Below are 25,286 nucleotides of genomic sequence, written 5' to 3' on the forward strand. Positions count from 1 at the left end.
CTCCCCATCACGTTATTTTACCAGTTCACAAAAACGTATTGGGGAGGATGTTGTGGGAAATAACTTTTCCAACGCCGCTCTGATTTAATTCAGAGTGGAACGTATAATTCCGGGAGACTCCAGTGTGATCCGGGAGAGTTGGCAACATGCGCGCCAGCGGCAGGACCAATTTCACGTCTCGGCTATTCATTGACAAAATAATGTAGCGTCACGTGCTTTGGGCCAGCCAGTCACAGTTGAGCGCTGTTCGCACACGTCTGCTGTCTGTCACATGACTAGCCCCGACCAATCAGGGTGGGTCACCGCGGCCGCCCCGCCCCGCCCGAGCCCCTGACCACGCGGCGGTTTGAACGCGCGCGCACCAGGAGGGTAGAGGCGCGCTGACGTGTATTTTGTGCGCGCAGCCGCCCCGCCGGGCTGGGCTGGGAGCAGGAAGAGAGGAAGCGCGCGAGAGCTGTGGAACCATGGGGAAGAGGGTGAGTAACCATGGAGACGGGGGTGAGGGAGAGGGGTGAAGAGCAGGGTGGGCGAGGGAGGGAGCGGGCAGGCCGGGACCGTTACCATGGAGACCCCAAGGGACTCGTCACCTTGGAGACCAGGCCAGGTGCCGGGCTCTCAGTCAGCCTTGTGACAGGACAGAGCAAGTCTCCCCCGCAGCAGCTTCAACAGGCAGAGAAAGGGCATCAGGGAATATATTACAAGCGAGAGGTGAGAAACTGCAGACCAATAAATAAATATACAACTGACAGGTGAGAAACTGCAGACCAATAATAAATATACAACTGACAGGTAATAAACTCCAGATCAATATATAAATATACAACTGACACGTGATAAACTCCAGATCAATATATAAATATACAACTGACACGTGATAAACTCCACAATCAATATATAAATATACAACTGACAGGTAATAAACTCCAGATCAATATATAAATATACAACTGACACGTGATAAACTCCACAATCAAAATATAAATATACAACTGACAGGTAATAAACTCCATAATCAATATATAAATATACAACTGACATGTGATAAACTCCAGATCAATATATAAATATACAACTGACACGTGATAAACTCCACAATCAATATATAAATATACAACTGACACGTGATAAACTACACAATCAATATATAAATATACAACTGACAGGTAATCAACTCCATAATCAATATATAAATATACAACTGACAGGTAATAAACTCCAGATCAATATATAAATATACAACTGACACGTGATAAACTCCACAATCAATATATAAATATACAACTGACAGGTAATAAACTCCATAATCAATATATAAATATACAACTGACATGTGATAAACTGCAGATCAATATATAATATACAACTGACACGTGATAAACTCCACAATCAATATATAAATGTACAACTGACAGGTGATAAACTCCATAATCAATATATAAATATACAACTGACACGTGATGAACTGCAGATCAATATATAAATATGCAACCGACAGGTGATAAACCAGATCAATATATAAATATACAACTGACAGGTGATAAACTTTGGAATCAGTACCCACAGGATGAGACTTTATAATCGATATCTAAATATCTCAGAGAGGGGGTATCTATAATTGATTAATAAATATCCCAAGGACATCAGAGAGGCGCAGTGGGTTAGCCCTGCAGCCTCACGGCGCTGAGGTCCCATGCTCGATCCCGGCTCTGGGTCACTGTCTGTGTGGAGTTTGCACATTCTCCCCGTGTCTGCGTGGGTTTCGCCGCAACTGCCCAAAGATGTGCAGGGTAGGTGGATTGGCCACACTAAATTGCCCCTTAATTTGAAAAAATTAATTGGCTACGCTTACTTGATAAAAAATAAATATCCTACCGGAAGTGTGGAAGAAAGACGATATAATTAATTGAAAATTCTGTGACGGGACGAAGATGCTGTTTAAAGAAGGCTGTGAGGATAAATTGATGGACATTTCTGAATGTCTGGGAAAACTGTGGCAGAGTTGTGGGGAGTCAAAAGTTGGAACGGGGAGTTTAGTGACAGCTGTTGTATCGGCCGAGGAAGCTACAATGATTGAGGTGATGTGTTTGTTGTATTCGAGGGTGGAGAAGAGGATATAGAACTAGAAGTATACTGGGCAGCACGGTGGAGCAGTGGGTTAGCCCTGTTGCCTTGGGTACTGATGTCCCAGGTTCGATCCCGACTATGGGCCACTGTCCATGTGGAGTTTGCACATTCTCCCCGTGTTTGCGTGGGTTTCGCCCCCACAACCCAAAGATGTGCAGAGTAGGTGGATTGGCCACGCTAAATTGCCCCTTAATTGGAAAAAATAAATTGGGCACTCTAATTTAAACAAAAAAGAACTGGAAGTATACATGCAGCAATAGCATGGCTCTCCGGATTGCATATACATGAAGGGAAAATATTGGTGATTGATCTTAGTTTGATAGATAAGGAGGGAAAAAGTTGGTGATTGTATCTGCTCTTGATTTACAGTTTGCTCTCTGTCAGTCACCCTATCTTAACTTCGAAATGTATCAGCTATCTAAAGAACAACATAAGATCTTAAGAACATTATAAGTCGTAGCGGGAATAGGCCCCTTAAATCTGCTTTTCCCATGCCTTTTGTAAGGTGATCTTAACCTCAACTCAACTTTCCTGCCTGTCCTCCATAACTCCCACATTGCCCATAAGTTTGCCTAATTCAACTTTGAATGTATCGAGACACACCCTCTGAGGAGAGAAATTATTCCTAGCCTGTCTGAAATGGGAGATCTCTTATTTTGAAAGTGCGCGTCCGAGTTCTAGATTCTCCCATGAGCCGACACGCTCTCAGCATCCGCCATGGTCGAGCCCCCTCAGAATCAAATATGATCTGAAACGCTCAGCCTCTCGTTCTTCTAAACTCCAATGAGTAAAGCCCAACCTGCTCAACCTTTCCTCGTTAGGCAGCCCCCTACATCCCAGGAATCAGCCTTGTTAACCTTCTCTGAGCTCCCGCCAATGCAGGTGTATCCGTCCTTCAGTAAGGACACCACTGCATGTGCGGTTTGCCAATACTCTGTGCTGTTGCAGCAAGAACTCCCGACTTTTTATACTCCATCCCCCGCCTTTGCAATAAAGGCCAACATTCCATTTGCCTTCCTAATTCCTTGCTGCGCTTGGATTGCTGGAGACACATTTTCTTTTGTTTATAGCAACAGAATTGACATTTCCATGATCAAACACACGCACACAAGTTATGGATTATTGAATTATAAAGTCAGTGTTTCCAGAGTCCGTCTGGTCCCAGACAGAAATTCGACCGACCCCACGGATGCAATGCGTCAGAACTTGTGTTGTACACAATTGGGTAAGTCCGGGGATGGAGGGCAGCACAATGGCCCAGTGGTTAGCATTGCTGCCTACGGCGCTAAGGACCCCGTGTTCGATCCCAGCCCCGGGTCACTGTTTGTGTGGAGTTTTGCACTTTCTCCCTGTGTCTGCGTGGGTCTCACCCCCACAACCCAAAGATGTGCAAAGTAGGTGGATTGGCCACGCTAAAAGTGCCCCTTAATTGGAAAAAAAATAATTGGATACTCTTAATTTATTTTTAAAAGTCCAGGGATGGGAGAGGTGCAGTTGCTGAGTTGCCATCCCCCTTTAAAAGCCGTTGTCGCCATCCCTTTTCCTCAAGGACACCCACAGACCAGAATCCATTCATCCTTTCCAATTATCACCCACAGTTGTAGCTGACTGCCCATTTGAGAGATCCTCGAGTATCCCGTCCCTTCCTGGACCTCCCAACCTCAGCCCACCAGCCCAGAATATCTCTGGGTCAGTGGGCTGAGTGTTGCATGTTTCGCAGGCCTTTGCCTCCTCTGGACCCTCTCTTCTCTTTGAAAAATTTCAGGGTTTGAGGGAGCTTCCTAAAGAAGAGAGAGAGAGAGAGAGAGTGGCGGAGAGGATTGTGGAGGAAATTCCAAAGCTTCGGGTTGAGGCAGCTGAAGGACACGGTCGACAATGGTGGGGCGAACAAAATCTGGATTGTCAAGAGGCCGGAATTGTGGGGGAGGGAGCACAGATATGGGAGGTCTGTCGGGGGTGGGCTGCAGGTATTGAAAGAAATAAGAAGGGAACGAAGCCTATGAGGATGGGAATGATAAACTCCAGGCGGGGTTATCTGGTCCATTCCACCGGTGAGATTTTCCACCTAAGTGCGGATTCTCTGGCAGCAGGGCGGGCAGGTCACGCAAGATGTCGTAGACATTGGGATCAATGGCAAGACACCTCTACCCCTGGATAACATGCTGAGGCGGAGTGGGGGGAGGGGGCTGGAAATATCACGCCTTTATCTTTGACGTTGATTGGATGGGAGCAGCAGATTTATTCCTGGTTTGTTTTTTTTTAAATCCCACAGTGAGTCCCCGGGCGTGTGAACTGGTGTGGTGAAGACACCACCCTATTGTATAGGTAGTGCTGGATCTCCTGTTTCGCTGTAAGCATGATGTTATAAACCGAGTAGCACCCAACCCTGAGGCAGGCATGATGAAACCTATCAGCTTCTGAACACCAGACCGACTCCGTTCTTCCTTGTCTGCAAGATACAGCAAACGGCAAAGCAAAGCGGCAACAACAGACTGGTGGCTGAGGACGAACGGAGGATCTCCGAGGTGACCGGCCCCCACCCACCACAGCGAGAGATACCCTTGCAACATCCCCGGAGAGGATCGACGTTGATGCCGGGCGAGTTGCCAGCCGAACAATTCGGCTACCCACCCCCTCCCTGCACCCCCCAACCTGCCCAATCACCCTGCTTTCCTCCCCCACCCCCCTCACCCCACCCCTCTTTGGTGCAAGTCCACCACTGTAGAATCGGAGCACGGCAAATCTGGGACTCTCCGTCCAAACTGAATTGACCCCGCGAGCAAAGCAGCGAGCCATTAGAGCAGGAGGGCCTGACTCTGCAGACGGATTGCAATTAAGGAAAATAAATAAAGCAGTGTGACGGAGGCTGGCTCATGCTCCGAACAATCAGTGCAAGAGATTTCCTGACCGGGGAGTCTACCCGAAAGTGACACATTTCCTTTTAGCCGAGGGTGAGTGGCTAACACTCAAAAGGCTGCCAAAGTACAGAAAGCAAAGTCAGCTCTCTGAACGCGAACACAAAGGAGACAGAGGAGGAGGAAGAATTGGAATAACTAGGAATCCGGGCAAGATCTCTGATCATTCTGCTGGAATAACGCAGTGCAGGACCTGAGGGTTTGAGCGGCCCTCCTCCACTTCACACTTGGTGCCATTCCCCCCCATCCTGGCGACCCCCTCCCGAGACGAAATGGGCAGATAGGATCGAAACCCCCGCTGCTCCTGGTAGGGCTGTGCTTTTATTTCATCAACATAATGCTTGTTAGAAAGTTTCCGGTGTACAAAACTGTACTTGTTACAGTGTGAAGGAGTACCCCTCTGCTCTTAGACATGGTCGCGTGGAGTTTGGGTGAGAGAGTGTCTGTGTTCAGGAAGAGTATTCATAACGAAACCAATCTGTCAATACTTATTTTCTTTTTTGTCAAAAATTCGCCTTTTTTAGCTTCTAGTTTGAACAGGTTTTTTTACTGAGTCCAGAATGTCCTCAATTGTCCTTTTTAAAAAAATATTTGTGTGTCCGTGGCAGATTCAAGGCTGCTGCAGTGGGAGACCTCGTAACCCCCTGGGTTTTCATTCCCCTCTGCTCTTGGAAAGGTGCCATTTTGTACCATTTGCTCTTTATTACAGTCTGCAGCCCTGGGAGGGCTAGCCAAAGTATTACTATTCCAAGTTTCTGGCCTTTTCCAAGTTCCCTCTCAAGTTTGCAGTCTGTTTCCTAAAAAGGTAACACGTTGGTCGTTCTGGCGTTTCCAGCTGCGGCTGGCCTGGCAGGATTTGGTGAGGTTTCTAAGTCTTCCTATCTACAGCAGGTAACTTGTAGGGTGCCCTATCTGCTCGGCCAAGCTGCTCCAATTTGCCGCTGTGCTTCCTGTCCCATCTTCCCTCTGCCCCCGTCCTGACCTGCCTCCCCACCCCATACTCCTTTGTCCACGCTGTGCGAGTGCAAATGTATGTGTGTGCACGCGTGTGCATATTGTTGCATATATGCACATCAGTGTTTGTGTATGTGTGCTGGCTTTTGCCATTCTTTCACCCACGGGAACTACATATCAGTTCAGCTGCCTTCTCAAATGGTGCAGACCGTGTGGAAGAGCTGGGCAGTCTTGCAGCACAGCAGACACGTGGCCACAGCACAGCCTTGATAACGGGTGATTCAGCATCTTGTGCCTCCCACAGTGAGGCATTTGTTAGATTCCAGCCGAGGGGTTTGGAGCTTGGGTGTTATGTCTGAGGAATATTCCATTCAGTACCTGGGCGTTCAAGAATAGAAAATGTTTGGGAGGGTCATGGCAAGTAAGAAGTACACACAGGCTGAAATCGAAGTTAAAATAATTTGTATGTTTAAAAGTAACACCCTAGCATGTCTCTTGAGCCTTTGATATCCTCAAGGCATCCCGGAAGCGGCTTTACAGCTATTAGCATCCCTTTGAAGTGTAGTCACTGATGTTATGTAGAAAATGCAGCAGCTAATTTGGGCACAGAAAGCTCCCAGAAACGGCAATGTATTAATGACCAGGTAATGATCAGGGCGGCACGGTAGCACAGTGGTTAGCACTACTACAGCACAGCTCCAGGGTTCATTTCCAGTCTCGGGTGACTGTGTGGAGTTTGCACTTTCTCCCCGTGTCTGCGTGGGTTCCCTCCGGATGCTCCAGTTTCCGCCCACAGACCAAAGTGTGCAGGTTAGGTGGATTGGCCACGCTGAATTGCCCCTTAGTGTCCAAAGGTGGGGTTACTGAGTTATGGGGATAGGGTAGAAGTGTGGGCTTAAGTAAGGTTCTCTTTCCAAGGGCAGGTGCAGACTCGATGGGCCAAATGGCCTCCATCTGCACTGTAACTTCTATGATTCTAGGTAATCTGTTTCATTAATAATATATATATATTTTAATATAAATTTAGAGTACCCAATTCATTTTTTCCAATTAAGGGGCAATTTAGTGTGGCCAATCCACATACCCTGCACATTTTTGGGTTGTGGGGGCGAAACCCACGCAGATACGGGGAGAATTTGCAAACTCCACACGGACAGTGACCCAGGGCCGGGATCGAACCTGGGACCTCGGCGCCGTGAGGCAGCAAGGCTAACCCACTGCGCCACCGTGCTGCCCTTTCATTAATAATATGCCAGGACCCCGGGGATAGCTGTTTTTTGAAATAGGGTTGTCGGAACCTTTACGGCCAGCAGCTGTACTAATTCTGAACAATGGGTACCCGGGAGTGAGTTACAGACTGGAATCTAATCGAGGAGTTCAGATGGTTTACATATAAAATAATGGATACATGGGAGTAGTTACAGACTGGAATCTAACTGAGGATTTAGAGGATTTATTTATAGAATAATGGATACCCTGGAGTGAGTTACAGACTGGAATTTATTCGAGGATATAGAGCAGTGGTTCTCAACCGGGGTCCACATGGACCCTGGGGGTCCATGTAACATTACTGGGGGTCCACACAAAAAAAATACCGAATTGGGGTATTATAGAGGGTTTATGTATAGAATAATGGATACATGGAAGTAGTTACAGACTGGAATCTAATCGAGAGGTTCAGATGGTTTATGTATAGAATAATGGATACCGTGGAGTGAATTACAGACTGGAATCTAATCGAGGGGTTCAGATGGTTTATATATAGAATAATGAATACCTGGGAGTGAGTTACAGACTGGAATCTAATCGAGGGGTTCAGATGGTTTATATATAGAATAATGGGTACCTGGGAGTGAGTTACAGACTGGAATCTAATCGAGGGGTTCAGATGGTTTATATATAGAATAATGGATACCTGGGAGTGAGTTACAGACTGGAATCTAATCGAGGGGTTCGCAATTTGATGAACCCGATGTAGATTTGAACTGTCGCTCGATGATTTTGATGGACCGCATTCTGCAGCCTTGTCCTCCTTTCTGGTTGCTGTCTGCTTGTGTGCCGCCCTCCGTGTTGTTGTTGATTGCTGCCATTTGTTGCAACAATTGGCAACTGTGCCATTGTAGCCTTTGGCTCATTGTTTGTCGCCGATAAGCAGGAAACACATGGCCAATGCTTGGGACCTGAACCGTAAACGGGAAATGCATAACCGCTCCGTTGTCACCTATGACCTGCAAAGACAGGATTTCAGGAGAGGAACCAATCCAGGGAACTGATGAGCAAGGAAGCATTTCATCAGAGATGGTGGGGAAGAGTCGGAGAGGGAACAAACGCAGCTGCCTGTCTTATCACCAGGGTTGAACGATCTGCGGACTGCTTCATAGCATAACAGGAAGTTTAGCTGATAACAATGAGGCAAGAGAAAGACAGTTTATACATTCAAAGAAATACAAGAGCACGTAGATTGGGTGTATGTCTGTGGTAAAAGGGAGATGACGGGGGCTGTAGAGCAGTACAAGTTACATAGAATTATTTAAACAGCACAGAAACAAGTTGTTCAACCCGACCAGTCCATACTGGCCTTTAGGCTCTACCCTGGCCTCCTACTGTCTTCCTTCACCTACTTCTATCAGCATAACATCCTTTCTCCTTAAGCTCTCCCTTGAAACTTCTATAGTATTCACTTCAACTGCTCCCTGTTGTAGCGAGATCCACATTCTCACCACTGTCTGAGCAAAGAGGTTTCTCCTAGAAGTACAGATTTGACTTCACCGTGACCAGCTTACATTAATGCCTCTAGTTTTGCTCTTCCTCACAAGGGGGAGTGTGCTCTGTCGAAACCGTTCATGCTTTTAAGGGCTTCTATATTACCTTTCCCTTTTCAGGAGGTGAGACCCAGCGGACTCATCCTTTCCTGATGGGCATAACGCTTGTGTTTCTGTTACCGTCCTTTGTGCACCAGAGATCTACAAGAACGTTGCAAGGGTCTGAATATTGCAGCTCAGGAGAGATTTGGTAGACTGGGGTTGTTTTCCTTTGATCAGAGGAGCCTCAGGGTGACCTATTTGCGATGGACAAAATGTGAGGGGCCGAGACAGGAAAGACTTGTTTCCCCTCGCTGAGGGGTCAGTTGCCAGAAGGCACAGGTGGAAGGTGGTTGGTAGAAGGGTTAGAGGGTTCATGAGGAAAACGTATTCACCCAGAGGATGGTGGGCGTCTGGTATTCACTACCTAAGTTGGTGGCAGAGGCCGAAATGTTCAATATATTTAAAAGGTACCTGGATCTGCATCTGAAGTGCTAGAACCTGCAAGGCTACGGACCAGGGGCTGGAAAGTGGGATTAAAATGAGCGGCTAATTATTTTTCTCTTCTTTGGTCAGTGCAGACACGATGGTCCACATGGCCTCTTTCTGCACCGTAACTCTTCCATGGTTCTATATGTTGGCACTCTCTCTATTATCTCCTATAATGGAGTTTTCTAGAACTGTACATGGCATTCCAAGTGTGGTCTAACTTCGGTTCAAGCGGTGTCGTCTCGCAATTTTTCCACTCAATCCCTCTCGCGCATCTGGGGCGAAATTCTCCGACCCCACGGCCCGATGGGCCGCCGAAAATCCCGCCCCCCGCCACTTCCCGGGTGGCGGAGAATTTCTGCCACGGTGGGGGCGGGATTTTGGCACCCCGTGAATCGCGCCACGTCGAGCGGCGAGCCCCCTGCGGCGATTCTCCGGCTCGCATGGGCCGAAGTCCCGCCGCTGGGAGGCCTCACCCGCCGCTGAGGTTTGAACCACTTCTGGTGGCGGCGGGATCGTCGGTGCGAGCGGGCCCCCGAGGTCCTGGGGGGCGCGGGGCGATCGGACCCCGGGGGAGCCCCTACGGTGGCCAGGCCCGCGATCGGGGCCCACCGATCAGCGGGCGGGCCAGTGCCGTGGGGGCACTCTTTCTCTTCCGCCGCCGCCACGGCCTACACCATGGCGGAGGCGGAGGAGAATCCCCCAGCGCACATGCGCCGGTCCGCTGACGTCACCACCGGCGCATGCACGAACCAGCGAAGGCCTTTTGGCCAGCCCCCAGCGGCGGGCGTCAAAGGCCGTTGGTGTCGGTTTTGGCGCCAGTCGGCGTGGTGCCAACCGCTCCGGCGCGGGCCTAGCCCCCAAAGGTGCGGAGAATTCCGCACCTTTGGGGACGCCACTCCGCTACGCCGGGACCCCCCGCCCCGCCGGTGAGTGACTTGATGGGGAACCTCCACATGGTGGTGTTCCCAGGTATCTGCTGTCCTTGTCTTTCTATATGGTTGTGATCGTGGGTTTGGAAGGTGCTGCCTAACGAGCCTCAGTGAGTTCCTGCAGTGCATCTTGTAGATGGTACACACTACTGCTACCATCCATCGGTAGTGGATGTTTGTGGAAGGGGTGCCAATCAAGTGGGCTGCTTTGTCCTGGATGGTGTTGAGTTTCTTGAGTGGTATTGGAGCTGCACTCATCCAGGCAACTGGGGGTATCCCATTACACTCCTGACTTGGGCCTTGTAGGTGGTGGACAGAAGGTGAGTTACTCGCCGCAGGATTCCTAACCCCTCACCTACTTTTGTAGCCAGAGTATTTAGATGGCTGAAGCTTCAGTTTCTGGTCGATGGTAACCCTCAGGATGTTGATAGTGAGGGATTCAGTGATGCAATACCATTGAATGTCAAGGGGCGATTGTTTCATTCTCACTTATTGGGGGTGGTCATTGGCTGGCACTTGTATGGCTTGAATGTTTCTTGCCACTCAATAGAATCAAAGAATCCTGACAGTGCAGAAGGAGGCCATTCGGCTCATTGGGTGTGCACTAACCCTCCGAAAGAGCACTCTAGAAGGTCCACTTCCCCGCCCTGTCCCCATAATCGTAACATATACATTCTTGGACACGAAGGGGCAATTTAACATGATCAATCTATCTAACCTGCACAAAACAGCGAGTTGTTTGTGATATACATAAATGATCTGGAGGAAGGTATAGATGGTCTGATTAGCAAGTTTGCAGATGACACTAAGATTGGTGGAATAGCAGATAGTGAAGGGGACTGTCAGGGAATACAGCAGAATATAGATAGATTGGGGAGTTGGGCGGAGAAATGGCAGATGGAGTTCAATCCGGGCAAATGCAAGGTGATGCATTTTGGAAGATCCAATTCAAAAGCGAACTATATGGTAAATGAAAAAGCCCTGGGGAAAATTGATGTACAGAGAGATCTGGGTGTTCAGGCCCATTGTACCCTGAAGGTGGCTGTGCAGGTTGATAGTGTGGTCAAGAAGGCATGCGGCATGCTTTCCTTCATCGGAAGGGGTATTGAGTACAAGAGTTGGCAGGTCATGTTACAGTTGTATCAGACTTTGGTTAGGCCACATTTGGAATACTGCGTACAGTTCTGATCACCACATTACCAGAAGGATGTGGATGCTTTGGAGAGGGTGCAGAGGAGGTTCACCAGGATGTTGCCTGGTATGGAGGGCGCTGGCTATGTAGTGAGGTTGAGTAGTTTAGGATTATTTTCATTAGAAAGACGGAGGTTGAGGGGGCACCTCATTGAGGTCTACAAAATCATGAGAGGTATAGACGGTGGATAGCAAGAAGCTTTTTCCCCAGAGTGGGGGAATCAATTACTAGGGGTCACGAGTTCAAGGTGAGAGGGGAAAAGCTTCAGGGAGATATACGTGGAAAGTTCTTTACGCAGAGGGTGGTGGGTGCCTGGAATGCATTGTCAGCGGAGGTGGTAGAGGCGGGCACGATAGCATCATTTAAGATGTATCTAGACAGATACATGAATGGGCAGGGAGCAGAGGGATACAGATCCTTAGAAAATAGGTGACAGTTTAGATAGAGGATCTGGATCAGCGCAGGCTTGGAGGGCCGAAGGGCCTGTTCCTGTGCTGTAATTTTTCTTTGTTCTTTTGTTCTTTGTAACTGTGGGAGGAAACCTGTGCAGACACAGGGAGAGCATACAAACTTCACACAGACATTCACCCAAGACCCGAGTAGAGCACGAGTCCCTTGCGCTGTGAGGCAGTAGTGCACTGTCACCATGCTGCCCTTGTCAGTCCAATTCTAGATATTGCCCAGGTTTGCTGCATTTGCACATGGACTGCTTCAGTGTCTGAGGAGTCACGAATGGTGCTCGACCTGATCAAGGTGTACAGAATTATGAGGGACTGGACAGAGTGGATAGGGAACAACTGTTCCCTTACTTGAAGGGGTCGATTATTAGGGGACTCAAAGTGAGAGGTGGGAGGTTCAGGGGGGGATTTGAGGAAAAATGTTTTTACCCAGAGGGTGGTGACGGTCTGGAACGCACTGCCTGGGAGGGTGGTAGAGGCGGGTTGCCTCACATCCTTTAAAAAAATTACCTGGATGAGCACTTGGCACATCAGCATTTAAGGCAATGGGCCAAGTGTTGGCAAATGGGATTAGGATTGGCAGTTCAAGTGCCTTTCATGCGTCAGTGCAGACTGGATGGGCCGAAGGGTCTTTTCTGCACTATAGTTTTCTGTAATTCTGAGAACATTGTGCGAACATCCCCACATCTGACTTTATGTTGGAAGGAAGGTCATTGATGAAGCAGCTGAAGATGGTTGAGCCTGGGACACTACCCTGTGGAACTCGTGAAGTGATGTCCTGTGATTGATGTTGCTCGTTCTGGGTGAGTGTGCTTAGGGCAGCACGGTAGCCTTGTGGATAGCACAATTGCTTCACAGCTCCAGGGTCCCAGGTTCGATACCGGCTTGGGTCACTGTCTGTGTGGAGTCTGCACATCCTCCCTGTGTGTGCGTGGGTTTCCTCCGGGTGCTCCGGTTTCCTCCCACAGTCCAAAGATGTGCAGGTTAGGTGGATTGGCCATGATAAATTGCCCTTAGTGTCCAAAATTGCCCTTAGTGTTGGGTGGGGTTACTAGGTTATGGGGATAAGGTGGAGGTGTGGACCTTGGGTGGGGTGCTCTTTCCAAGAGCCAGTGCAGACTCGATGGGCCGAATGGCCTCCTTCTGCACTGTAAATTCTATGAATGAACACTCAATTTGGCTCAGTTTCATAAGAACATAAGAACTAGGAGCAGGAGTAGGCCATCTGGCCCCTCGAGCCTGCTCCGCCATTCAATTAGATCATGGCTGATCTTTTGTGGACTCAGCTCCACTTTCCGGCCCGAACACCATAACCCTTAATCCCTTTATTCTTCAAAAACTATCTATCTTTACCTTAAAACATGTAATGAAGGAGCCTCAACTGCTTCACTGGGCAAGGAATTCCATAGATTCACAACCCTTTGGGTGAAGAAGTTCCTCCTAACTCAGTCCTAAATCTACTTCCCCTATTTTGAGGCTATGCCCCTAGTTCTTCTGTCACCCGCCAGTGGAAACAACCTGCCCGCATCTATCCTATCCATATCCTTCATAATTTTAAATGTTTCTATAAGATCCCCCCTCATCCTTCTAAATTCCAACGAGTACAGTCCCAGTCTAGTCAAACTCTCCTCATAATCCAACCACTTCAACTCTGGGATTAACCTAGTGAATCTCCTCCGCACACCCTCCAGCGACAGTACGTCCTTTCTCAAGTAAGGAGACACAAACTGAACACAATAGTCCAGGTGTGGCCGCACTAACACCTTATACAATTGCAACATAACCTCCCTAGTCTTAAACTCCATCCCTCTAGCAATGAAGGACAAAATTCCATTTGCCTTCTTAATCACCTGTTGCACTTGTAAACCAACCTTCTGTGACTCATGCACTAGTACAACCCAAGTCTCTCTGAACAGCGGCATGCTTTAATATTTTATCGTTTAAATAATAATCCCGTTTGCTGTTATTCCTACCAAAATGGATAACCTCACATTTGTCAACATTGTATTCCATCTGCCAGACCCTAGCCCATTCACTTAACCTATCCAAATCCCTCTGCAGACGTCCAGTATCCTCTGCACTTTTCACTTTACCACTCATCTTAGTGTCCATCTGCAAACTTGGACACATTGCCCTTGGTCCCCAACTCCAAATCATCAATGTAAATTGTGAACAATTGTGGGCCCAACACGGATCCCTGAGGGACACCACTAGCTACTGATTGCCAACCAGAGAAACACCCATTTATCCCAACTCTTTGCTTTCTATTAATTAACCAATCCTCTATCCATGCTACTACTTTACCCTTAATGCCATGCATCTTTATCTTATGCAGCAACCTTTTGTGTGGCACCTTGTCAAAGGCTTTCTGGAAATCCAGATATACCACATCCATCGGCTCCCCGTTATCTACTGCACTGGTAATGTCCTCAAAAAATTCCACTAAATTAGTTAGGCACGACCTGCCTTTTACGAACCCGTGCTGCGTCTGCCCAATGGGACAATTTCTATCCAGATGCCTCGCAATTTCTTCCTTGATGATAGATTCCAGCATCTTCCCTATTACCGAAGTTAAACTCACTGGCCTATAATTTCCTGCTTTCTGCCTATCTCCTTTTTTAAACAGTGGCGTCACGTTTGCTAATTTCCAATCCACCGGGACCACCCCAGAGTCTAGTGAATTTCGGTAAATTATCACTAGTGCATCTGCAATTTCCCTAGCCATCTCTTTTAGCACTCTGGGATGCATTCCATCAGGGCCAGGAGACTTGTCTACCTTTAGCCCCATTAGCTTGCCCATCACTCCCTCCTTAGTGATAACAATCCTCTCAAGGTCCTCACCTGTCATAGCCTCATTTCTATCAGTCGCTGGCATGTTATTTGTGTCTTCCACTGTGAAGACCGACCCAAAAAACCTGTTCAGTTCCTCAGCCATTTCCTCATTTCCCATTATTAAAACTCCCTTCTCATCCTCTAAAGGACCAATATTTACCTTAGCCACTCTTTTTTGTCTTATATATTTGTAAAAACTTTTACTGTCTGTTTTTATATTCTGAGCAAGTTTACTCTCATACTCTATCTTACTCTTCTTTATAGCTTTTTTAGTAGCTTTCTGTTGCCCCCTAAAGATTTCCCAGTCCTCTAATCTCCCAGCAATCTTTGCCACTTTATATGCTTTTTCCTTCAATTTGATACTCTCCCTTATTTCCTTAGATATCCACGGTCGATTTTCCCTCTTTCTTCCGTCCTTCCTTTTTGTTGGTATAAACCTTTGCTGAGCACTGTGAAAATCGCTTGGAAGGTTCTCCACTGTTCCTCAACTGTTCCACCATAAAGTCTTAGCTCCCAGTCTACCTTAGCTAGTTCTTCTCTCATCCCCTTGTAATCTCCTTTGTTTAAACACAAAACACTAGTATTTGATTTTACTTTCTCACCCTCCATCTGTATTTTAAATTCCACCATATTGTGATCGCTCCTTCCGAGAGGATCCCTAACTATGAGATCATGAATCAATCCTGTCTCATTACACAGGACAAGATCTAGGACCGCTTGTTCCCTCGTAGGTTCCATTACATACTGTTCTAGGAAAACTATCGCGGATACATTCTATAAACTCCTCCTCACGGTGCCTTGACCCTCCTGGTTAAACCAATCGACATGTAGATTAAAATCCGTTACTTAGCTTTGGAGTCGCCAGGTATAGTTAAGATACCGCCACAAGTTTCAAGGTCAAGTTCAAAGCAATAAACCCATACACCAATTAGTAAGTTCAAACAAGACATGTTTATTATATTACAGTAATCTACTAATCATGCATATAAAACTATAAGACTAGACTAATCCTACCACTAATAGGCCAAATACGTATCTGGATAAGGGGACTGCCGGATCAGGGAACAACGGCCTCTAGCTTCATCCTGGGTCCGCAGGCTTTCATTAGTTATGGACTAAAGGGGGTCAGGAGTGCCTATACTCGTAGCGTGCGTTGTGACTTACTTGTTGGCGGCTGCTGTCCAGACCCCTCCTCCTCAAGGTTCTTCTGCTGCAACGGTGTTCTGCTGGGAGGGCTGGCTGGTCAAGGAGAGGCTGGCAGAGAGAGAGAGCTGGGGTCGCGATCTCTGTCTTATACCTCTCAGGGTCTGGGCGGACCCTCTATTCACTCGCAATCGATTGGGTCTCTTCCCAATCGATTGATTTGAATTCCCCAATAGCGGGGCAATTCCTCGATCACTGGGGCGGTTCTTGGGACTTATTGTTTTGGACTTCTTTGGCGCCGAAAAGTCTGGCCTTCCATTTAATGTATCGATTTGTGTTTAACTTGTTTCCATTGTATCTGGGGATCGCCCGGTATCGCCTCATTAGTATGCTAACTGTTTTCTTTTCATAGTGCTGTCTGGTTTCTGCAACAGTCAGAACTGGTTTCTGCAGTAGTCTGAATATACAAGCGCTTTGCAAGCTGCTTGCTTTTACAACATGTCCAATTTCCCTGCATCCCTTGCAATCTTCCATTTTGTGTTGGGCAGTGGTCACCCCAGGTGGCTACATTGAGATGACTGACCTCCAACTAGCCCAACCATCTTCCTTTGTGCTAGATATGACTCCAACCAGCAGAGCCAAAAGGAGACTCCCTACCTAGACTGGCACTTCAGTGTAGTAATGAGGGAGTGCGGCACTTTCAGATAAGATATTAAACCGAGGCTGCTTCTGCCACCGAGGGTGAATGGAAAAGCTTCTATGGCCATATTTCGCAGACGAACAGAAGGGGTGGGGGTTCTCCTTGAACAATATTTATCCCTCCACCAACATCCTTTACTTTTTTTAAACGGCTGTTTTGTGGCTCTTTCTGTGCGCAAATTGGCTGATGTGTTTTTAAAACTTTATTCAAGGAATGTAGGCGTCACTGGCATGGCCAGCATTTGTTGCCCACCCCTAATTGCCCTTGAACTGTGAGGGGCTTGTTGAGCAGCGTGGCTGCAGGCCTGAAATCACACGTAGGCCAGACCGAGTAAGAGGTGGCAGATTTCCCTCCCAAAAGAACATCAGTGAACCAGATGTTTTTTTAATGACAATCAATGATTGTTGAAACTACTGAAACTAGCTTTCAGTTCCAAATTTATTCACAGGATTTAAATTCCTCCTGTGAACCAAGAGCCTGGGCCTCTGGTTTACTAGTCTGGGTAAAGGTAACGTCACTATTGTCCCAGGTGACCATAGGTTGCTTTCCCCTTTGAGGGGCGAGCTGATTGGTGGGAATTTAACCTTTTAAAAAAAAAATTTAGAGTACCCAATTCGTTTTTTCCAATTAAGGGGCAATTATGTGGCCAATCCACCTACCCTGCACATCTTCGGGATGTGGGGGCGAAACCCACGCAAACACGGGGAGAATGTGCAAACTCCACACGGGCAGTGACCCAGAGCCGGGATCGAACCTGGGACCTCGGCGCTGTGCGGCAGCAATGCTATTCTCTCCGCCACCATGCTGCCTGGTGGGGATTTAACCTGAGGATCGCCACACCTCAAGCAAGGGGGCAAGGTTGAGAAGACGGGACTTTCATGAATAACCTCAGCCGGTACGGGAATTGAACCTGCGCTGCTGGCCTCGCTCTGCATCACGAGCCAGCTGTCTCGCCAAGTGAGCTAAACCCTTTTACGGATTGCCAGTCTAGCAACATTACCACCACGCCACCATCTCCCCATTGCTAAATTACAACAGTGACTTTTAGAAAAAGGTACTTCATTGCCTGTAGATGCAGCAGCTGTTCATGTTGTTTGTAGTGTTGGGACGATCACCTCTGGGCTGTGTGTAATAGCAGCTAGGTTCAGTCGTAGTTCCTACAGCAGTCACGGTACAGAGGCCATTGTGCTCAACTCCTCCTCTGAGTTAATGTGTAAAGGAGTTGGACTTTCAATCCTGCACCTGCTGACCAGGACACGAAGATCTACCAATTGCAAACTGATCAGTCATCTTTTGCCTGGATGAGTCAGACTGCACCTAAAAAAGATTGTAAGAAAGCCTACTGCAAGTTTATATCTCCAAAAAATAGTAGAACAGCTGGGTGAGTGCAGTTATTTTTCTATTATGTGTTCTATAATAACAAGGATCAGAAAAGAAGGACCTTAGTTAATATTAGTTTTTTAAAAATAAATTTAGAGTACCCAATTCATTTTTTTTCAATTAAGAGGCAATTTAGCGTGGCCAATCCACCTAGCCTGCACATCTTTGGGTTGTGGGGACGAAACCCACGCAGACAAGGGAAGAATGTGCAAACTCCACACGGACAGTGACCCAGAGCCGGGATCGAACCTGGGACCTCGGCGCCGTGAGGCAGCAGGGCTAACCCACTGTGCCTCCGTGCTGCCCCTAGTTAATATTAGTTAATACTAGTTGATGACGGTTAATATTATTTTATATGAAGGGATTAATTTAAGTTAAAGTGGTATGACATGAGGGGCAGCACGGTAGCACAGTGGTTATCACAGTTGCTTCACAGCTCCAGGGTCCCAGGTTCGATTCCCAGCTTGGGTCACTGTCTGTGAGGAATCTGCACGTTCTCCCTGTGTCTGCATGGGTTTCCTCTGGGTACTCCGGTTTCCTCCCGCTGTCCAAAGATGTGCAGGTTAGGTGGATTGGCAATGCTAAATTGGCCTTAGTGTCCAAAAATGGTTAGGTGGGGTTACGGGGATAGGGTGGAAGTATGGGGATAGGGTAGAGGTATGCGCTTAGGTAGGGTGCTCTTTCCAAGGGCTGGTGCAGACTCGATGGGCCGAATGACCTCCTTCTGCACTGTAAATTCTTTGAAGCTCTGGTTTGCTCTTTTTGTTCCATGTGGGAGACCAGGAACTTTTTCAGTTCCCAGGACCAGCATCTGTGTGGGAAGTGTCTCCAGCTGCAGCTCCTGGAAGTCCAAGTTTCGGAGCTGCAGCGGCGCCTGGGGACACTCTGGTGCATCCTCCAGGCGGAGAATATCGTGGGTAGCACGTAAAGCGAGGCGGTCACACCGCAGGCTCAGACTCGACAGGCAGGAAAGGAAGGACCACCAGACAGCGCAAGAGGGTTAGGCAGGCAGTGCAGGAATCTCCTGCGCTATTCCCCTCTAAAACAAATATACCTTTTGGATACTGGTCACTCAGGGGATAGCAGCAGCAATCAAGTCTGTGCCACTACAGTTGGCTTTGCTGGACGGCAGGGGAGGAAAAGGACAAAGTGATCTGCAGTGGTGGGGGATCCAACAGTGAGGAGAACTGACAGGCGTTTCTGTGGCCGCGAGAACGACTTCAGAATGGTATGCTGCCTCCATGGTGCCAGGGTCAAGGATGTCATGGGGAGGCTACATGGCATTCTGAAAGGGGAGGGTGAGCAGCCAGAGGTCATAGTACATGTTGGTACACATGACGCAGATAGAAAGAGGAATGAGGCCCTGCATAGTATATTTAGCGAGTTAGGCAGAAGGTTAAAAAAAAGGACTTCTAATGTTGTGATATCAGGATTACGTCCTGTGCCACGGGCGAGTGAGTATAGAAATAGAAGGTTAGGTCAGATAAATGTTGGGCAGCACGGTGGCACAGTGGTTAGCATTGCTGCCTACGGCGCTGAGGACCTGGGTTCGAATCCCGGCCCTGGGTCACTGTCCGTTTGGAGTTTGCACATTCTCCCCATGCCTGCGTGGGTTTCACCCCCACAACCCAAAGATGTGCAGGGCAGGTGGATTGGCTATGCTAAATTGCCCCTTAATTGGAAAAAATAATTGGGTACTCTAAATTTATTTTTAAAAAAAGGTCAGATAAATGTGTTGCTCGAGAGATGGTGCAGGAGGGAGGGCTCTAGATACTTGGATCATTGGGATCGCTTCTGGGGTAGATGGGACCTGTACAAACAGGATAGATTGCACCAGAATTGGAGGGGGATAAATATCCTCGCAGGGAGGTTTGTTCATGCTACTGGGCATGGTTTAAACTAACCTGGAAGGGGGGTGGGACCTAATGTACGGTGCAGTGGGTGAGAAAATTGAGTCAAATATAGAGGATAAATTAGGAACGTCCAGTGGGCAGACCAGACAGGGGTATGAGAAGGCAAATGGGAGGACTGGTAGCTAAACTGCATTTATTTCAATGCAAGGAGCCTGACGGGTAAGACTGATGGACTCAGTGTTGACCAGCAAATGGAATTAGGACATCGGCGCAGGCTGGGAGGGCCGTAGGGCCTGTTCCTGTGCTGTAATTTTCTTTGTTCTTTGTTCTATTATTGCAATCGTAGAAACTTGGTTGAAAGAAGGGAAGGACTGGAAGCTGAACGTCCCAGGGTATAGAAGTTTCACGCATGTTAGAGGGGGAGGCAAAAGAGGAGGAGGAATTGAAGTATTGATTAGAGGGAACATCACGGCAGTACTCACGGATGATATCTCAGTAGGTTCCTTAAATTGAGCCATATGGGTAGAACTTAGTAACATAAAGGGGCGATCATATTGATGGGTGTGTACTATAGGTCCCCAATAGAAGGGCAGATATATTGGCAAACCTCTTGAGAATTATAAGAAAATTTAGATAATAATAGTAGGGAATTTCAACTTCCTCAAATATTAACTGGGATAGTCAAAGTGTGAAATGCTTAGAGGACGCTTGTCTTACAAACTTGATTGAATGTTTTGAGGAGGTGACTAGGTGTTTAGATGAGAGCAGTACGGTTGATGTAGTGTACATGGACTTTAGTAAGGTTTTTGACAAGGTTCCACATGGGAGGCTGCTGAGAGCCCATTGGATCCAGGGCAATTTAGCAAACTGGATCCAAAACTGGCTTTGTGGTAGGAGGTAGAGGGTGATGGTTGAAGGTTGTTTTTCTTTTTTAAAAAATAAATTTAGAGTACCCAATTCATTTTTTCCAATTAAGGGGCAATTTTAGCGTGAGGGCAGCACGGTGGTGGCGCAGTGGTTAGCACTGCCGCCTCACCGTGCCGAGGTCCCAGGTTCGATCCCAGCTCTGGGTCACTGTGTGGAGTTTGCACATTCTCCCCGTGTTTGCATGGGTTTCGCCCCCACAACCGAAAGATGTGCAGGATAGGTGGATTGGCCACGCTAAATTGCCCCTTAATTGGAAAAAATGAATTGGGTATTCTAAATTTATAAAAACAAAAACAATAAATAAATATAAATAAAAATTTTAGCGTGGCCAATCCACCTAGCCTGCAAACCTTTGGATTGTGGGGGCGAAACCCACGCAGACACGGGGAGAATGTGCAAACTCCACACGGACAGTGACCCAGAGCCGGGATCGAACCTGGGACCTCGGCGCCGTGAGGCAGCAGTGCTAACCACTGTGCCACCGTGTTGCCTGAAGGTTGTTTTTCTAACTGAAAGCCTGTGTCTAGTGGTATTCCGCAGGGATCGGTGCTGGGTGCCTTGTTGTTTGTAGTACACATGAATGATCTGGATGTGAATGTAGGAGGTACGATAAGTAAGTTCGCAGATAGCATGAACATTGGTGGTGTGGTAAATAGTGAGGAGCAAGGCTTTAGATTACAGGACAATATAAGCGGGCTGGTTAGATGGGCAGAAGAGTGGCAAATGGAATTTAACAATGTAAAGTGTGAGGTAATGCATTTTGGGAGGACTATCAAGACAAGCTAATATACAATGAACGGTCAGACCCTAGGAAGTACAGAGGATCAAGGGAACCTTGGTGTACAGGTTCACAGATCTCTGAAGACAGCAGGACAGGTAGATAAGGAGGTTAAGAAAGCCTATGGGGTTCTTGCCTTTATTGACCGAGGCATTGATAATAAGTGCAGGGAGGTTATGCTGGAGACGTATAAAACACTGGTTAGGCCCCAGCTGGAATACTGTGTGCAGTTCTAGTCACCAGATTATAGAAAGGAAGTGATTGCACTGGAGAGGAGATTGACCAGGATGTTGCCTGGGCTGGAACGTTTCAGCTATGAAGAGAGGCTGGTTTGGCTGGGTTTGTTCTCCTTCGAGCAGAGAAGGCTGAGGGGGGACCTGATTGAGATGGATGAAATTATGAAGGACATGGATAGAGTGGATAGAAAAGTACTTGTCCCCTTGGTGGGTGGGTCAATTACCAGGGGCCACAGATTTAAGCTAATGGGAGGAAGGTTTAAAGGAGCTGTGAGGAAAACCTTTTTCACCCAGAGGGTGGTGGGAATCTAGAAATCACTGCCTGAAAGGGTGGTAGAGGTGGGAACTCTCGCATCATTTAAGAAGTATTTAGATGAGCACTTGAAATATCACAGCATACAAGGACAAGGCTACAGACAAGTGCTGGAAAATGGGATTAGAATAGGTAGGTGCCTGATGGTCGGTGTGGACAGAATGGGCCGAAGGGCCTCTTTCCGAGCTGTAAAACGCTATGACTATCTGACCTGGGCAATGTACTGCACTGAGTCGGCAGCAGATAGAGTCTGTGTACTATTCCCAGGGCTAATCCTGTTTTTTGTATTTGTTGCTGACGATCTGGTGATTGTGTAAAAGGGTGCAACTCTCCAAGGCCATGTACTTGTGGCTTTTGACCACCCTTACACAATGCCCATCAGTCGCTGGAATCCGCGGCAGGGAACCAAGGTAACTATCTCCTTGTGTTGTTTGCACGTAGGAAATGAATCATTCAGCCCCTTGGGGGTCTTCCCCCCCCTCCCCATCCCCCTGTCCGAGCCGCACCCTGGTACTGTGTTTTGATAAGCAAGATATGTGTTCCCCAGGCCTTTCTGCCAGCTGTGGCGTGGGGGCAATCTGGAGAAGGTGGCTGCTTTCTTCACTCCCTCGCTGTGCATGGGACAGGCGCAGGGGAGAGCATGGCTGGAGGGAGGCAAGACTTCCGAATCCTCAGGCTTGGGCTGACCACACCCTCCCACCTCGCCCTAGCATGTTTCACTGGAATGCCACCAGGGTTACATCGCAAGGACGGGTTGCATACTCTGTGATTATATTCTCTTTGATGTGGTAAATTATATATGATGTAATTAAGCTGTTTAAGATAATTAAAGCGTTTGATAGGGCGGATAGAGAGAAACTATTCTTTCCTGAGATAGTCCAGGACGAGGATGGAGAAGAGAAGTTAAGAGGAGGCAGGAGACTTGACCGAAGTATTCAAGATCATGATGGGCCTGGGCAGCCTACATCAGGCCTGGACAGCGTAGATGGGGAGAAGCTGTTCCCGTGCACAAAGGGACCTAGAACGTGAGGGCACAGGTTGAAAGTATTTGGTAAAAGGAGCAGAGGTGATCGGAAGAAACATTAAAAAAAAAACACAGTAAGTGGTTTGGGTCTGGAATGCATTGCCTGAGAATGTGGAGGAGGCCGGTTCAATCGAAGCATTCAAAGGGGAATGTGAAAAGGAAGGCTGTATGGGAAGAAGGCGGGGAAATGGCCGTAAGTGAATTGCACATTGGGAGAGCCAGTGCAGACAGGGTGGACTGAACGTCGTCCTCCTGCGCTGTAACAGTTCTGTGGTTCTGTCATTAGAAAGCATTCCAGATCCAAGTTGGGTGAATTGAGTTAAGATGTGGATTAGACACAAATGACAGAACAGGCTCGAGAGGCTGAATGGCCTTCTGCTACTCCAAGGATTTCCTCAGAAACATCTGGTCACATACTGGCCCTGCTCTGTTATATTACAAAGGATTTGTACAATGACCACAATGTATCAGAGCAATTAAGCACATATGGTTGCCATTTGGTCCCTTATGTTCTCGGCAGCTCATGCACTGGAGCAATTAATAGCTTTTTTTTACCGCTCTCAGAATGATTATCTCCGAGACAATTGTGCCATTTAAAGAGGAATTCAATAAACTTTATTTCAAATGCAATGACCGACTTTTGAGCTCGACAGTCACCTGTAATGTATTCCACACCTATTTAACCTTTTCCAGTTCCTCCGACCTTCTTTCCCCTCTTTCTGTCTTATACCTTGTTGCTGATTTCCCAAAGCAGGAATAGATACCAGTCAGCCTCTACTGCCTCACCCGCTGTCCCCACCTTCATATGTGGGCTTTAAATCGTGGGTAGGAGGGGTAACATGGTGGCGCAAAGGTTCGCATTGCTGCCTCACGGCGCCGAGGTCCCAGGTTCGATCCTGCCTCTGGGTCACTGCCCATGTGGAGTTTGCACATTCTCCCCGTGTTTGCGTGGGTTTCGCTCCCACAACCTATTTCCATAGCCTTCCATGGCCTTGTTCCCCTCTCCCCGCTATCTCCGTCAATGTGGTTGACTAGCAACTGCCTACTGAAGTGATCTGGCAAGCCATTGAACCAAATCGCTACAGAAAGGTCAAAAATAAATAAAGCCCTCCCCGTGTTTGCGTGGGTTTCGCCCCCACAACCCAAAGATGTGCAGCCGAGGTGGATTGGCCATGCTAAATTACCCCTTAATTGGAAAAATGAATTGTGCACTCTAAAATTTGCATAAAAAAAGAAAATTGTGGGTAGGGACAGTTGTACAAGCCCGATCCTGCCCTGGCCCAATGCCACCCACCTCCCAATGTGGGCCACTGGATTGCTGGTCAGGCCAAGCCTCTTTAGGCAGCAGCTTCCAAACCCGCGACCACTACCATCTAGAAGGACAAGAGCAGCAGGTACCTGGGAACACCACCACCTGCGAAATTCCCCTCCAAGTCACTCACTGTTCTGATTTTGAAATATATCAGCATCCCTTCACTGTGGTTGTGTCAAAATCCTGGAACTCCCTCCCTAACAGCTCTGTGGTTATGCCTGCACAGGGGCAGCAGTGGTTCAGGAAGGCAGCTCACCACCACCTTCTCAAGGGCAGCTCGGGATGGGTAATAAATGCGGGCCTACCCGTGAATGAATTGTTTAAAAAAAAATACAAATCTGGGATCTGTTGACTTGCACCCACTATGGATTTACTGATTTAGCTATTGGACATTACAACCACTCGTGTTTAAATCGAAAGTTGCCTCACCCATCCCCATCTCTGCGGCCCCTATAACCCTCCAAAAACATTGTGCTACTCCAGTCCTGGCTTCTAGCAAGGATAATTCAGGGAACTACAGGCCGATGAGCCTTACGTCAATGGTAGGGAAATTACTGGAGAGATTCTTCAAGACAGGATCTACTCCCATTTGGAAACAAGGGGCCATATTAGCGAGAGGCAGCACGGTTTTTGTGAAGGGGAGGTCGTGTCTCACTAACTTGATAGAGTTTTTCGAAGAGGTCACAAAGATGACTGATGCAGGTAGGGCAATGGACTTCAGTAAGGCCTTTGACAAGGTCCCTCATTATTTTTATTAAAAATAATTTTTATTCAAGTTTTCTAATAACAATAACAAATTTTTCCCGCAAATTAAAACATACATATCGTGCTCCCACACCGAAGCTAGAGCAGAACTCACCCCCCCCCCCCCAAATAAATAGTAACAAATAGCAAATGGTTATACAAAAAAGAACAGAAAAAAA

At 47.6% G+C, this 25,286-nt stretch overlaps 1 protein-coding gene across 3 annotated transcripts in view; it reads left to right on the top strand.

Moving 5' to 3' along the window:
- The first annotated feature begins 341 nt into the window (after window positions 1-341).
- The window catches only part of mgat1b (alpha-1,3-mannosyl-glycoprotein 2-beta-N-acetylglucosaminyltransferase b), a 66,641-nt gene continuing 41,696 nt past the window's right edge, over window positions 342-25,286 (top strand). Inside the window, exons 1-2 of one of the 3 annotated variants that reach the window (XM_038815622.1) lie at window positions 342-476; window positions 4,397-5,346. The gene's annotated coding sequence lies outside the window, so the exon portion shown is untranslated. Of the gene's footprint in view, window positions 477-4,396; window positions 5,347-17,711; window positions 17,922-25,286 lie in introns of those variants that run through there. The other 2 variants (XM_038815623.1, XM_038815625.1) reach the window with 2 other exon arrangements.

This window comes from Scyliorhinus canicula, chromosome 13 (assembly GCF_902713615.1).
Source record: "Scyliorhinus canicula chromosome 13, sScyCan1.1, whole genome shotgun sequence".
NCBI lineage: Eukaryota > Metazoa > Chordata > Chondrichthyes > Carcharhiniformes > Scyliorhinidae > Scyliorhinus > Scyliorhinus canicula.